The sequence below is a fragment of the Cavia porcellus genome, unplaced genomic scaffold (genome assembly GCF_034190915.1).
Source record: "Cavia porcellus strain 051 isolate PalLab524CR breed Dunkin Hartley unplaced genomic scaffold, mCavPor4.1 scaffold_3, whole genome shotgun sequence".
NCBI lineage: Eukaryota > Metazoa > Chordata > Mammalia > Rodentia > Caviidae > Cavia > Cavia porcellus.
The window spans coordinates 12,422,520-12,438,078 of record NW_026947486.1 but is presented as its reverse complement, the minus strand read 5'-3'; the positions used below and the strand labels follow the sequence as shown (position 1 = coordinate 12,438,078).

The following is a 15,559-nucleotide window of genomic DNA, read 5'->3' as shown; positions in this document are numbered from 1 at the left end:
TGAACAGTATAATGGATTTTGTGATATTTTATACATGCAAATAATATATCTTGATCATATTATTGACCGGCGCAGCCCCCCAATGAGACAGGAGACGCTCTTGTGGGTAACAGGTAACTGCCACTTTATTGAGGCGGGTTCTGGCTTATATATCTGACGGTGGCCAATCACAAGCTACCTATCTGACTGTGGCCAATCACAAGCTGCCACGGAGTAAACATCACTAGTTGCCGCGGAGAAGTTTATTTGGAGAGGGACATAACGCATTGCGGAAGCTGACGTGGCTCTTGGTCCTGGGCGGAGTATGTTGAGCGCCTGCGCGGGACATATTATAATATATCTTGATTATTTTCATACATGTAAATAATATATCTGCCTGTTACTCTGTTACTGATTCTTGCTCATACTAAGATGAAAATATCCTTAAGAGGATTTTCTTGACAGCTTTGAGAAACTAGAGAGTTCATGGCCAGGACTACCCTAATCCATGGACCACTGGATGAGATGGAGCCAAGCCTATGAGTCAGTGCAAGGCCAGGTTTGCTTTTGGTTTACCTCTACTCTAAGCAGTCTTTCAGAAGAAACTAGAACAAAGTAGAGATTATTTTATCAAGTGAATTGTAGGTCTTCTCTTCACTTGTCCATTCCACTGAGGCACCCGATGAGTCAGCTGCTTCCTAGGGATGACACTTATACTGTGAGAAGTTTATGTGGCTAAACTTACCTACCACTGTGGATTCTTCTCCTAGATCTTCAACCAGCAAAATTTAAGTATACTACAAGATATGTGATACTTTTTAAAAGGTGTACGATGTATATCCAGCTTTAATTTTGTTCTTCAGTAGAAAGGTTGGTCCAAATTATCTATTTTATTATTATTGAAAGCTGAATTTTTCAAATTCCATCTTATCCTGATTCTTAATGTTGATAGTAAAATAGCACCCTTGTTTCATGGAAGGGGTAGTATTTTTTAGGGGAAAAGTATTAAAGAGGTACTTGTATAACAACAGATCACCTTGAAGAATTCCCCTCTTGGGCTTGTGTTTCAAGCATAACCTTTCCTTTCTCTATTATCTTCTGTACTCTTTAGAACACTCTGATATATCTGTCATCTGCATTTCACAGTTTAAATAAAGTGGGCCCAGCGAGAGTAAATAACTGGACTCATATCATCATAATTAGTAATGGGCATGTACAGGATTCAACTTTAGGTCTTTTTAACTTTCAAGTCCTTACTCTGTATGTGCTTTCATTCAAAGAATTTAGCCCATAAAGGGTTAAAGTACCTTTTTTCAAGGACACTTTTCTTTATATAATTAAGTGATATTTGTAGCTGGAATGTTTGTACTTCCAAGTTATCAGGGCATGCCAAAAACAAATTTTAAATTTGTTGTAAAATATTAACATGCAAGGATTCTTGGCTTATAGAACAAAATTTTCTTCATTTGAAAAGTTTAGTGCTCACTCAAATGAGCTGCCTTTTAAAACCATTTGTTAAAACATCTTGTTCTTTTATATGATCCCACTCTAGTTTAAATCTGTGTTAAATTCTTCATATTTGGTGTTTTTTATACTTGTTGACATAAAGAATTTGATTGAAGGATAGAACATGGTAGTTGTATGTGTTTTGATTTCAATGAGTTGAGTGATAGTCATTGACCAAAGTGTTGCTGATTTTACAAATTTATTTGATGCCTGTTTTCTTATTTGAGTTTGTGCAAAAAACTGGTAAGTCTCCAGTCCATCCTTAATTAGGAATCATGAAATTTTCTTTGCTTTTAAGCCTTAAATGTGTTGATGTATCTATAATTTCACACACTAAAAATGGTCAAGTGGATAATATAAATTTATTTCCAGTTATATGTTGTGGTGTAAACTATAGATGTGATTGAGGCTCAAATCTAATCTTGCCATATCATACAAACTGAAATATTTTTAGCAAACCATTGAAACATATAAATGAAAGTCTGAATTAATTTTGAGCTTATCATTGTCACATCTGTTTTTGTAAACTTTTAAGTTGAAAAGCGTTCTGAATTTTAGGAGTTATGTTTGGTTCTCTACCATTACAAAATACTATTTTGTAAAATACTTCAAGATTACAAGGCCTATTTTAAATTATTAAAGTGTTTAAAAGCAGATATTATTCTAGTTAAGAGTTAAAATGTCTGCTTTTTTGCATTTTGATTATGGTATCACTGGAACAATTTTGAATTAGCAATCAACATCTCTAGTAAAAGAAAAGAATTTTTGGTAGTAGGATTCAAACTCAGGACCTCACACTTGCCAGGCAATTGCTCTGCCACTGAGCAGTATCCCCAGGCCCTGAAAAAATTTATTTTTCAAGAGCTATTTAAAAAACACTTAACATGTTACATGATTTTTCAACTTTTGTTTATCATTCTATAATTGAAATTAACAAAGTAAATTTTTGTTTCTGCTAAGTAAGTTAAAATGGCCTCAAAGATAGCTATAACCTTAGATTAACTGAAGTATAATTACACTAACGTGTCTTCAAGAGAGTGCCCACATTTGTGCATCATAAAATGAATTTATCTGTCCATTTAGTCACCCAAAAGCACTTACTGAGTCTCCACTCACATGGTATCTGAGATAGTTTTATATGTTACTGGTACACGATGGGCAAATGAAAATTCCTGCTTCAAAGAAACAGTTTAGACAACCAATAGGGCCTTTATTAAAAGCTAGTCATCAGTTATTTATTACATTTTTTATGTAGAGTACTATAACCCTTAACTTTGCTCACTGCTTGTAAAATACATAAGACTCCAATGGTAATATTGCTATTAAAAATATAATTTCCCAACAGTGTGCCATGACTGAAATATACTAAATAGACAGTAACATCTTAGTCTCCTTTTCAGTGCAGGAAAGCTTGAGTGTAAGTGTGAGTGTGTGTGTGTGTGTGTGTGTGTGTGTGTGTATACATTTATATATGTATATATATGCACATGTGTATGTACACAGATGCCTATGGAAACAACAGAAGGGACTGTGAGTCTTGTGTGCTTTAACTAGTTTGGTATTCTTCAAATGCCTATTTTGAGACCCTAAAATTCTTAGCCAGGACTCATGGAAAACTGCATTATGGCCCAGATAAATTTAATGGCTAGTATTTAAACTGTGCATTAGTCACAAAAGAACTGTAACTTTTCCTAATTTTGAATAGAATGGACTCCAAATGTTAGCCAATATGAAGTAAGTTCAAAATGCAGATTTTTATTTCCAGAACAAGATGAAATGGACTCACTTCCTCAGCCCTCTCCTCTATGCATACAACTAAGTGCCCTAAAATCTATTCAGCTGGCAGCCATAGAGGCATTCTTAAAGTTGAAATGCAGAAGATACAACAGTTAAGAACCTCCTTGTTTGAGGCTGATGACAACAATGAGGGAGAGGTCACTTAGGATTTCTGTTTATCTCCTTTTTACTCTTGAATTGGGTAGAAAACAAAAATGAAAGCTTGCTTTCTCTGGCAAAAGGACCAGGAAAGAGGAAGCCCAGTGAGGCCCACATGGAAGTGTTTGTGTGCATTGCTCTACCCTGGGGCCTGGTGGACAGCCTGATCTGCTGCAGAAGCAAAATTGCCCCTGATCTTTTCAACCCTTGCTCCACAGCTGCTGCCCTACAAGAAATTTAATCTTCTAGCAATAGCATTGAAAATATGGCCATGTCAGCCTCTGCGTCATAAACTAGTCTGGTCTACAAATAAAAAAGCCTATGCTATACCTGCTTCTGCCTGCTACTGTCTCAGAGTTGGTCTGTTCTATAAGTAGCAGTAATGTGTCCCCAGCCTTCTAGCCCATGACTTAAGAAGACCCAAGCCCAGTAGCTTCTAGGACTTCTCCTTTGAAGGTTCTCAGTAGTAAACAGCAAGTAACTGTGGATGATATCAACAGACATTGAATGGGAACCCCAGCAGCAGAACAGTGAAGCAGATAAAAATTGCATTGTGAAGGCTCAGAAAACTCAACTGCCATTGGAACTAGAGCCCACAAAAGTAGTCTAGGACCTACACAATAAACCTAAATAGAATGACTACCTGCTAATATAGAATATCCTGTGGTCACAAATTTCAAAAATAACCACAATCAAAAACCACTTATCTGTCTACCAAATTCTAAGAAAACAGTTTGAATGAGAGAAGACTTTCTACTGAGTCCAATACCTGGTTGAATCAGATGTTGGAGTAATCTAATGAGAATTTTAACTCAGCTATCATAAATTTTCTTCAACACTCAGCTGCAAAATTTCTTAAAACAAATGAAACGATAAATCTTACCAAAGTAGAATCAAAGCATCGCCTAATGAATTAGAATTGGAATGTGAGAAAAAGAAAACAGTTAATAATTATACCATTAATATTTGGCTAGACTACTGGAAGGAAGTAAGGAGTTGCCCCTGATCTTTTCAGCTCTTGCTTAAATAAGTAGTTGCCTTAACTACAGGGAGAAAGGAGATGAGAAAGTTTAGTTCATTTTCAGCTGTTTTGAAGGATATGCTGACCCTTTCTCTTGTCTTGCAGTCTCTGTACATTTGTGTAATTTATTGATTAACAAAAAGTTATATGAGCATGGAAATGTTGGTCCATCATTGGGAATTGTTACAAGTGAGCATTACTAACTTGTATACTCTCTGTGGTATGCAAGAACTTTGGTTTCTTACCTAATTTGAAAAAATCTCCAAGTGTTTCAATATTCTATTTCACTATCTTGCTAAACAATTGCATCCACTGTTCTCTTATTTTCAATTTTTTCCCTACAGCAATTATTTTCCAAATCATCTACCTTACTTCTTTAGACCTAGAAACTCTTTACTATGATTAGGATTCAAAACCTATTTTCTGCTGCCCTGCACTGAGCTGGTTAACTGGGTGTAAATGGTTATTTCTTCTGTATGCTTTGCCTTTGTGTTAAGTGTTTTTTGTTAAAGCATCAGAAGTTGCATTATTGCCTGCTGAATACGCTTGTATTAACTATTGTAAAAGAGAGTAAATTACTTTTGGGTGTATTAATGAGTAGACATTTAAATTGGCAGTTAAATCTTTCCCATCCTTTTTTACTAAGCAAACAATTGGATTACCTCCTACCATAAGTGTTTAGCAAACAGTATATATATATATATATATATATATATATATATATATATACATACATATGTATGTATGTATGTATGTATCATGTTTGGGTGGGAGAATATTTATTAACATACAAAATTGAGATCTGAATGGTTTTTACCATTAAAAATTCATTATTTGTGTGTTATTATAAATTCATACCATTGCATCCATATTGTTTTTTAGGGAATACTGATACTTGTCAATTACTAGGTGCTACATGGGTGAGAGGGATGATATAAAACAAAGAAGAAATGCCTATTTCTTAGCCACAAGACTAGGCTTGTTTTGGTTACCCTTCTCTCATTGCTCAGACAGAATCCCAATGCCCAATTTAAAGAGGAAAAGGTTTACGATTTATTTAGCTCACAGTTTATGAAGGTCTCACTCCATGCTTAGCTGACTCCAAGGTAGAGTTGCTGATAGCAGAGGACAACAGTTTATGGTGGCAGAAAACAGCAAAAGCTACTAGAACTAAAAGGGGAAGAGCGTGAGTGGAGACTCTTTCTGTCCCTTATACTGTATGTAGGTTACCCATATGGTGGTTTTAGCACTCACACCCATAGTACCAGCATTGGACCGTGAATCCATCAAATTTAGAAGCCCACCTCCATGACTTCATGAGGCTTTGGGAGGGCATCTGGACACAAACCATAACAAGGCTGCTAATGTGTTATATGAATGTGGGAAACTATTTTATTTGGTGTTTCACAAGCTTACCCGACAGAGAAACTTTCATTCTTTAAGGACTCCACAAATGGCCAATTTGAACAAGCCCTGATTTAGATGTTGGTTATTTGCATTTTTGTTATGTGTTATAGTATAAATATTGCATAACCCTTATGCAACTAAAATGAGTAATATAGAAAGGAACATTTCTGGTTTTGAGTTCCCTTCTTTAAATTAGATAATTTAATTTTATTTAACTAGAAGTAAATTTAACTAGTTATGAAGATCCTTAAAACAGTTCTGAATGGGAAGAGATTAATAGCATCTCACATAAGTATCACTGAAAATAGTTTATTAATGGAGATGGTAGTTTCTGAGCCCAAATACTACCCTATAGATGAAGAGTTGTGATTAAGGACTTGCTACAATACTATTAGAGGATAATGTAGCATTTGGAAAACAATATAAGTTAGTGGTATATTAACAGAACATATCCCTTTAAAGATATGATTTAAAATGTAATTTCATACTCCCAGACTTCTGTAATTATTAGTTTCAGTTTATAAAGACTGGATTATGCAGAGATTTTGACAATTGTGATAATACTAGTACCAGTTATATTACATTCATGAACACTAGAAGAAAAGGAAGAGAAAAGCTTAGAAGCAAGTTTCAAAAATGTTACCTCACTGTTAAATATTTTGATTGGGCCAGTTTCTGATATATAAACTCAGTGGAAACATATAGAAAATGCATGATAGCAAAATGAAAATGTACAACTTTTATTTAAAAGTGAGAATATTGCTTTTCTTGGGCCAGCCTTGAGTGGAATAGGGGAACCACATTTTCCTGTCTAGGACAGACCTGCTAGATATTCGGTCTCTATACATATATTTCCACATGATATTTATTGTTACTGTACTTTAAGAACTTAACTTTAGCTTTTTTCTAACTGAGCTTGATGTAGTCTTTCTGTGGTGATGTTTCCAGTAATCCTTTGGCAGTATATTCATGGTTGTTGTTGCTTTGTCCTCTATATGTCAAGTGTTCTCATTTGCAACATTGGCTTCAGTTACCTTCACTCATGCTTCTTAGAGTATAAAGAATAAGAGTTTAGATTTACATATAATTAGGCTCTGGGTCTTACCCTATTTCAGCCTTAGATTCTGCCTCAGTTTCTTTTTCATCACTAAGGCACAATACCCAACACCCACAACTCTGTGGAGGAAAGATTTATTTTGTCTCACAGTTTGTGGGGATTTCATGCATAGTTAGCTGGCTCCAAGGAAGGACAGCATGGCAAAGTGGCATGGCAGAGAAAAAAACAGCTCATGGTAGTGGGAAGGAAGAGAAGGAGGCAGAGGGAGAAGAGGAGAGAGGTTAATGGAGGAGGGAGGGATGTAGACCTTTTCAGGCTATGGCTTCAGTGACCCACCTCCTCCAACCAAGCTTTACTTCCTAAATCACATTTAGCTATAAACTCATCAGTGGTCAGATCCACACTGATAAGTATCACACCTTCATTCCAGAAAGCTCAAACTATGAGAGCATGAGGTTTGGGGGGAATATCTAGATATAAAAATTTACAATTTTCTAATCTATGCAGTATGGCTAATATTGTATTGTTTATGATAAATAGTGGGAAATTCTATGTAAAATTCTTAATAGCATGCTAGGCATATGGTATAAGTGGTAGTTGTTGATGAACTCACTCTTATACACATGTTAACCCCTTCCTTTAACTTTATGTTCCTATTTGCCCTTATAAATCTCTCCCTAGATAGTTCATGGATATCAGTATTTTCTGTATAAAACCTGTGTTTCCTTTCTTTCCCAGCCTTCTATTAGTTCTTTGTCCTTCAGTTGTTTTCTCACTTGGTACCAGTCTCCCAGTAACTGTGACTTGAAAACTGTAAGTTTTCGTTCAGCTTACTCTTATACCCTAGTTAATCATCCACTGTGTTACTGTGTTAATTTTTTTTACTTAAGTATCTCTCAGTTGTCGGTACTGTATTGATTCAGTTATTATTTGTCTCTTGTTAGAGCTAATGTAATAACTTTCTGATTGTCCCACACTCCAATCCATTTTCTATCACAGTGATCTTTGGCATTTATTTCCTCCTTTTACAGCTACTTCACTCTTCAGGTTTTCTTGCTACCTGTACAAGATAGCTTGATATAACAGCACACATTGCATTTTTGCTAACTATAGACTGTTGTACTTGCTACTTATTTTTTGCCTCTAGAATCCCCTTTTTTTTTCTCCTTTGCCAAAAAAAATCTTTTCATCATTGCAAGACTTTCTGGTTTTCCCTGTCTCATAGAGGCCTTTTCAGAACACCTTCCTATCAATGGATAATAAATTTGTACAGTATTACTGTACTATTGCAAATCAGTTCTATACTAATATAAAAATTATAGGAATATTTATATGTACTGATATTTTTATATACCAATAGCGTTATGCTAGATTGGTAATTCCTTGAGAGTAAGAATCACTTTATTAATCTTTTGTTTTTTGGTTTGTACTTTTTGCCTTATTTCCATTGCAGAAAATAGAGCAAACATGATAAAATGTGCAAATATCAGTTTTTTAAATGTCAGTACAGTACTTCAGTATCTGTGAAAATTTCTTTATATCTTTGACTAAGCGGCCTAACATTGTATAACTAAGTCAGAGTTCTTACTTTGGAATATGTTTATTTTCTTTCTCATTTCCTTCCACCTACATCTGCTTTGTTTCTTCATATTTGTTAAGTCACAGAAATTTTTTAGCAGGTTTTCTTGACCTCTACTTCACCATATATGTGTTAACAAATTGCTGTACATTTACTATAATCCCAGTCTACTCTCTCACATACACACACTAATCGAATTTTCCAGAACCTTTGCTTTGAGCTGAGGTTGCTATATATGATCTACAGTCCTCTCATAAAAGTGGTAAATGATGAATGTATCATATGTAGACTCAGGTTAGAGAAGGCACACTACATGAAATTAAAGCAAGGCCTACTAACCTTTCAACTAAACTATTAATTTTTGACGGAGACATTAATTGTGTCAGTGTAAGTACTGAGTTAGTAAACGCTAATCTTTACTCCAAATTGCTCAGCTCTGACAGGTGAACCTGATTTGTTCTGTTTGGTTATTGGTTATTGGAGATCCATTGTTAACTTTCTCAAATAAGCTTCCCTCTTCTGTTTTCAAAAACACTTTGAATTGTACTACATAATTCCTTTGTCAAGTCTTTGATTGTTAACATTTAAGCAGCAGTTCCTGAGACTAACTTTAATAGTTTTCAACTTTATGTGTGCTTCAGCTATGAGGAGGCAAACTTTCTTTTGGTTTAGTCAGTGTACATAAAACATCTCAGCTTGGTATGTGTATGTAAGTATATGTGTTAGATCCGATAATGCGTACTAAAAATATTAAAGAGAAAAGAATGTCAAGACACTGTCTCTGTCTCCTTGTCTCTACCACCAAGCGGTAAGAAGACAAAGAAGGGGTTTACTGATGACATGAAGAGGGAAGATACCATCATTACCTTTATTAGCTATCATTTAGTTTTCAACGTTTTGTTCTTATTGCTAATGTTGTCATTTATTAGTATTACATTTTAGCTTTTATTTCATTTATATCCACCCACCAAAAATATCCCTCTGTTCTCAACAACAGAGCTATGCAGACAAAGATACAGATGTAGTAAACTGGCAGAGAAATATCTAGAAGCACCATTTCTCAGAATTTTATATACTATATATTTATGTAAAATTGTGTAATATGATAAATATATCAACAGCTTATTTATTTCTAGTCTGTTATTTTTCTTATATCCCTCACTAAGTACTTATTAGGAACAGTGGCTGGTACTATTAGGTTTTTAATAAATATTTGAAAGACAGTATATTTAATATTATAAATAATACAGTCAACTTTCTGTATCTGCAAGTTTCATATCCATAGATTGAACCAAATATAGGTCAAAAAGTACTGACATTTTCCTTAGCATTATACTTCAAGCAATGTAGTATAACAACTATTTAGTGTTTACATTGTGTTAGGTATCAAAAATAATCTAGAGATAAAGTTCACAAGAACTTGTGTGTAGGTTATCTGTGGACACTTTTGTCATTTTTTTAAAAGACTTGCGCATCTGTGGAATTTGGTATCTACAAAGTGTTCTGAAGCCCATTCCCCACAGATACAAAGAGGTGATTGTTTATTATATAACACAAGTATACACATGCATGTACGCATATATATGTGTATATATGTGTATGCATACATGTACAGTTCATTCTTGTTTTTTGTGGTGATTATGCTCTGTAACATTGCCAAAACATTGAAAGAACAAATACTGAACCATTGCTCCTATAGGAAATGCAGGTCTAGGTTCTTTTGAGCCTCTGATCACAACAGTCTTATTAGCCAGGTGATACATAGCCTTGATTTATGTATGTATGTGCTTAAAGGCACTTTGATATATATTGTTCATTCATTATCATTGAACCCATGGCCAACAATTCTATAACCTATGCCCAAATGAGTCTCTTTTATTAAATACGTATTTTCTCGGTAAGACATGTCACAGCCTTCTTGTTCATAGGAACACTAGGTAGAAATTAAGTGCTATGTTTGAGGAGTCTTCAACAGCAAAATTATCACCAAGATGCACCCCCCCCCCAAAAAAAAAGAACTAAGACAGCTGAAATAAAGCAGAATATCTATTATCTTGTTCGACCTCAGCTGGCAATTTGCATTCATTTGATGATGTACATTTTTTGCCCATACTTGCACATCCATAAATAACTATAAAAGTGCCACAAGTATCCACCTTAAGGTTACAAATAAATCTTAGCAAGCAGGAAAATTCACAAATGTGGAATCTGTGAGTAATATGAAATCAATCAAGTATCAACCTTTTGTGAGTGTGTTTTGTGTACACAAATGTTAAAAACGGTTTATCTTCACTTTACTTTCTAAAAAATGACTTGTCCTTCTCATCTACAATTTTTCTACATATATACACAGTACATAATTCATTATAATAAAGCTTACAAACGCGTGATATGGGCAATTTCATCTCATTTATTACAGGCTTATTTTTTTGGTCTTTTTCATTTTTATCCATACCAGGGATTGAACTCACGACTGCCTGCTTGCAAGGCAGGCGCTTATGCCGCTGAGCTAAATCCCCAGCCCCCTATTACAGACTTCTTGAGACATGATGTGTTTTTGTGAACTTCTCATAGCGTGAAAATTTAGGTTTTAAGTGGTAAATTAAATTTCCTTACATAGCTAAGCCTGTGATTGCAACTCAGTTTTAAAAGACTAAACAATAAATGGTTGATGAATATACACATAGTTATTTAAAATAATTTGCGTTATATTGATAAGTAAAAATTTAAGACCTTCTTAAGACCTGAGGAATTTACCCCAGTCATTAAAAATATTTTTAAGCTGGGAAATACATATATGAAAGAGCATATAAAATGTGTGTGTGTATATATCATAAATATAACTAATAAAAATTTTGTCTTTTTTTCTTTGAAAGAATTTTTGTCTATTCTCTGAGCAACACTTTGGCCATTCTTTCAGGAACATGATATATAGTATATGAATCATCATTTTTCTCTAATTGTTTTATTTTGAAATTTTATTTTTTATGGAAGAGGTTTTTTACATTTTCTTTATTAATACCTGCTTGTATCACATTAAAATAAAAATAATGAAATGAAGAGCCATGAATGCATAGTCCAGGGTACAAAATAGAATATTATTAGTGACTTTAAAAGCACCTTTGTTGTTCCTTCCTATCACAACCTGCCACCCCCTTCAAACTATTATCTCAGGTTTTGATTCAATCATTTATTTTAGTTTTCATCATAGCTTTACTCACTATGTATGTATCCCTTAGCAGATTATTATTTACTCTTTAAAAACTGACTTGTAAGCATAAACAGCTGTGTAAAGAAAGACTATTTTATAGACTTTAAAGAGATGAAAGGCCAAAAAAATAAAAAGAAAGAGACAAAAGGCCAAACAGAATCTCTTGTTCATACACAGCCTGGCTTTAGGTGCCTTGAAAATTTAAGAGCCCATTTTGGGAAGTTTGTTGGCAAGGTCACTAGTAAATCCCAGGATCTGAGACTCTTTCTAGACAGGAAAGATGTTGGAACTGTAGTACACAGTGGGCCTGGTCCAGAAAAATGCAATGAGGAGCACCAGCACATGCACATTTCCTGCTCTTCTGATCACCGACACCTGCCTCCAGCGCTCAGGAATAAGTTAAAACAGAACACTGCAGTGGAGGGTAATGCGAGTCCTTTGCTGGTTCAGGCAGCAGAGAAGAACAAGAGTCTCATCGGCTCATGGCCAGAAAAAGCAAATCAAAAGAACCTGAATTCTGCTCATCTAGCCATTTCTTATTTGGCTCAAAAAGGTGATCCAAAGTAGTGGGAAAGTGGCTCTTACACTGATTGGCCTCTATGTTTGATGCATGGCTATCAACTTGGTATTTCCTTTTTTTATGTCCTAGGGATTCCCCGCATCTTCTTTTTTCTATACTTCCTTCTCCTCCTCCTTCCTAATTGCTTCGTTTTTGTTCTTGAGATAGGATTTGCTATGTAGTGCATGCAGGCTGGCCTTGAATTTGCTTATGTAACCCAGACTGGCCTCAAACTCATGGTGATCCTCCTCCCTCAGCATCCTGAGTACTAGAATTACAGGCATGGGCCACCATGCCCCAGATTGTTTTGTTTTGCTCTCTTTTGTTTTTCTACATTTGTTTTGGCAGATTTGTTCATTCATATAACATATCTCCAATCAGTTCCTTTGCTGTACCCCCCCTCATATTTTTGAGGGATTTCAACGTGTACAGTGTATTTTTATCATATTCATCCCTCCTGTTAGCAACCCTGGAGCTTCTGTTTTTGTCTCCTGGTATCCTTTTTATTTATTGGTTCATTCTTATTTTGATATCATATTCCTACTATAATTTCTTCAGAAAATTTGCATGGAAAATAATTTATTGAAGCTGTGGTGCATCTGTTTCCACTGGTTTTAACATGTTGTATCTTACTATATTTCACTATATACTATAGTATAAACAAAACTCTTTATAGGCAAAAAAAAAACTCTTTATAGGCAAAGAGATAATAAAGAAACCGTTGTTCGTTTTCTATTAGCTGGTTCTAAATACCTTGTAAAAAAAAAAAGAAAATAATTTATTGGACATTTTCATGTCTGAAAATGTCTTTTCAATTATTGATAGTCTAGTCAAATGTAGAATTAAGGATTAAATAATATCCCATTAAGATTATGAAAGTATTTTTCTATTGTATTCTTGCTTCTAGTTTTGCCATTGAGAGATCTGAGGATATTCTGATTCCTGAGCCATTGTGTATGGATTGTATCATCTTTTCCTGAGGTGTACTCTTAACCCCAGTTCTGGAAACTGGAAAATCTCCTTATCCACAGTGATTTTAAATTTCACAGTTGTGTGTATATGGATATGGGTTATTTTGCTGAGTACTTGGAAGGTCTTTTAAACTGGACTACTCGTGATTTAAGTTCTTGGAAATTTTTTTCAGTTATTGTTTTAAGGTACTCCCACATTTTCTGTTATTTTTGTTCTATTTTGAGAGATTTCCTCAACATTATTTCCAATCTTTTTATTAAGTTTTAGATTTCTTCATGTGTTTGTTTTTTAAGAGTCCTTTTTTGTTTTATGAAAGCCCTGTTTTTGTTTAATGTTTGTAATGTTTCTGAAGATATTAGTGGAAATTTGAAGTGCTTTTCTTGTATGATTTGTTTCCTCTAAGTTGCTGTTTCTCTTTTGGTCCCATAGAGTTTTCCAGATATTTCAAGGAGCCTTGGTTTGTACGTACTCAGCCTAAGGGATAAGACAGTAGTTATCAACAGGGAGCTTTGCCCCCAGAGAACTTTTAGCAGCATCTAGAGATACTTTTAGTGGTCAAAACTAAGAGGTAACTCTATTCCCGGCCCCCCATGGGTCCAATGCATATGTTAACCCCTAAACATAGATCACAAAAATTATCCAGATCAAATGCTAACAGTGTTCAGGTTATAAACCCTGAAGCAGAAGGACTGAAAGCTGATTGAGAGAGCTCTGAAGGTGCAAGTATAACTTGGACATTGTAGGTTTTGCTGGAAGGGGAACCTATCTGAGCAATCTGAGGAAGCTTGTTTCATATCTTTACATCTATCCTGCTGGGCTGGTCAGTTATCCAGAAGTCTTTTTACTCCTGCCTGAGAGTAAAGAAATGTCTTTCAATATTTCCTCTATTAGGGAAAAAGGTACTAAGAATGTCAGTAGTCCATGTGTGTGTGACCTCATACTTCTGTTAGTTTTCATATAGTACCCATTTTCTTTTTCTTTTTTTTTTTTTTTTTTCCTTTTTAACTTTTTATCGGTACCGGGGATCGAACTCAGGACCGCCTGCTTGTAAGGCAGGTGCTTATGCCGCTAAGCTAAATCCCCAGCCCCAAGTACCCATTTTCTTAATGGCCTTGTCTCTCTGGTTCTGGGACCCCATTAACCCTCTCTGGAGAATGACCCTCCTCCAGAAGGTGGGGAAAAGGCAGTTACCCTTGGTATGGAGGAGAGAAGAGATCCAATGTGTCGCTAATGAATTTCATTCAAACCTTGTTATTTTAACCCTACCCTTTCTTTACTTTTAGTTCCACAGTTCATGAACTTCTTGAGGATGGTACGATTCCAAATAGGTTTTTTATTTTCTCTTTGCAGGTCGGCTTTCCTAAATATTAAGTTACCAGCACTTCATCTGCTGTCTTGCCTCCTAAATTTAATGATTACTATTATGTCTTTTTATTCTCTGAGTTCTTTTTAAAGACCCTTTTGATGTGATTTTAGTGGGGTTCTGGGAAGAAAGTGTAAATTAAATGCAGTGTGCTTAATCTATCCTATTAGTCTAGAAGCAAACATTTTAGTGTACCTTCAATATCAGAATTGTTACCTAGACCAGTGATAACAAAATTTTAGAGCTTTCAATGATACAATCATCCCATTATGGCATGAGTGCCATAGGTTCGCCACCACTGATATAGACTATTTTTGGAGGCTATTATAATAATACTCACTCATTAAGCATCCTGGTTTAATTGACCTTTTAAAAAACATAGACTGCTAGAAGCAGCCATGTGCCTCATGTAGGACCTTGTGTTACAGTCTCAGTCAATATTTAGTATTTGTAAGGAGTTGAATAAAGAATATATATTTAATCAAATCTGAAATGCTATAAGTTATCCCATTTGGATCAACACCCTAGCCATAATTATGCAATTCGTACATAATTGTACAAATATGGGAAAGATAGTATTCTCTGATGATGGCTTACAAACGATCTCAGTCAGTATTTTCCTACATAAATACTTAATAATTGACTGTACCGTAGATTTTTTAAAAATTAATGATGAAAGTTCAAGCATCAAACAGATAAAGGTCAGACTAAAACCTTGGTTTTCTGAATTTTTGTTCTTCCCTGAACCATCATTCAAATATAATTAGTAAGCGTATTCTAATAGATGTTTATACATACTTTGTTATCCCTTCCTTTTCTGAGGGGAGAACAAGCCAACTTTTAAATATTTTTGTGTGGATTAAGTCACAAAAAAAAACCCTAGAAGTGCATTTTCATGTCTTTTTAAGGTATTAAATTTAGTTCACTTTTGTTAGTCTGTTGGATGTCATTAAGAGACAGATCCTTAAAA

The 15,559-nt window shown here is 34.8% G+C and overlaps 1 protein-coding gene across 13 annotated transcripts in view; it reads left to right on the top strand.

Annotated features, from left to right (window-relative positions):
- Positions 1-15,559, top strand: part of Cask (calcium/calmodulin dependent serine protein kinase) — a 379,314-nt gene that overhangs the window by 59,114 nt on the left and 304,641 nt on the right. The window lies entirely within an intron of this gene.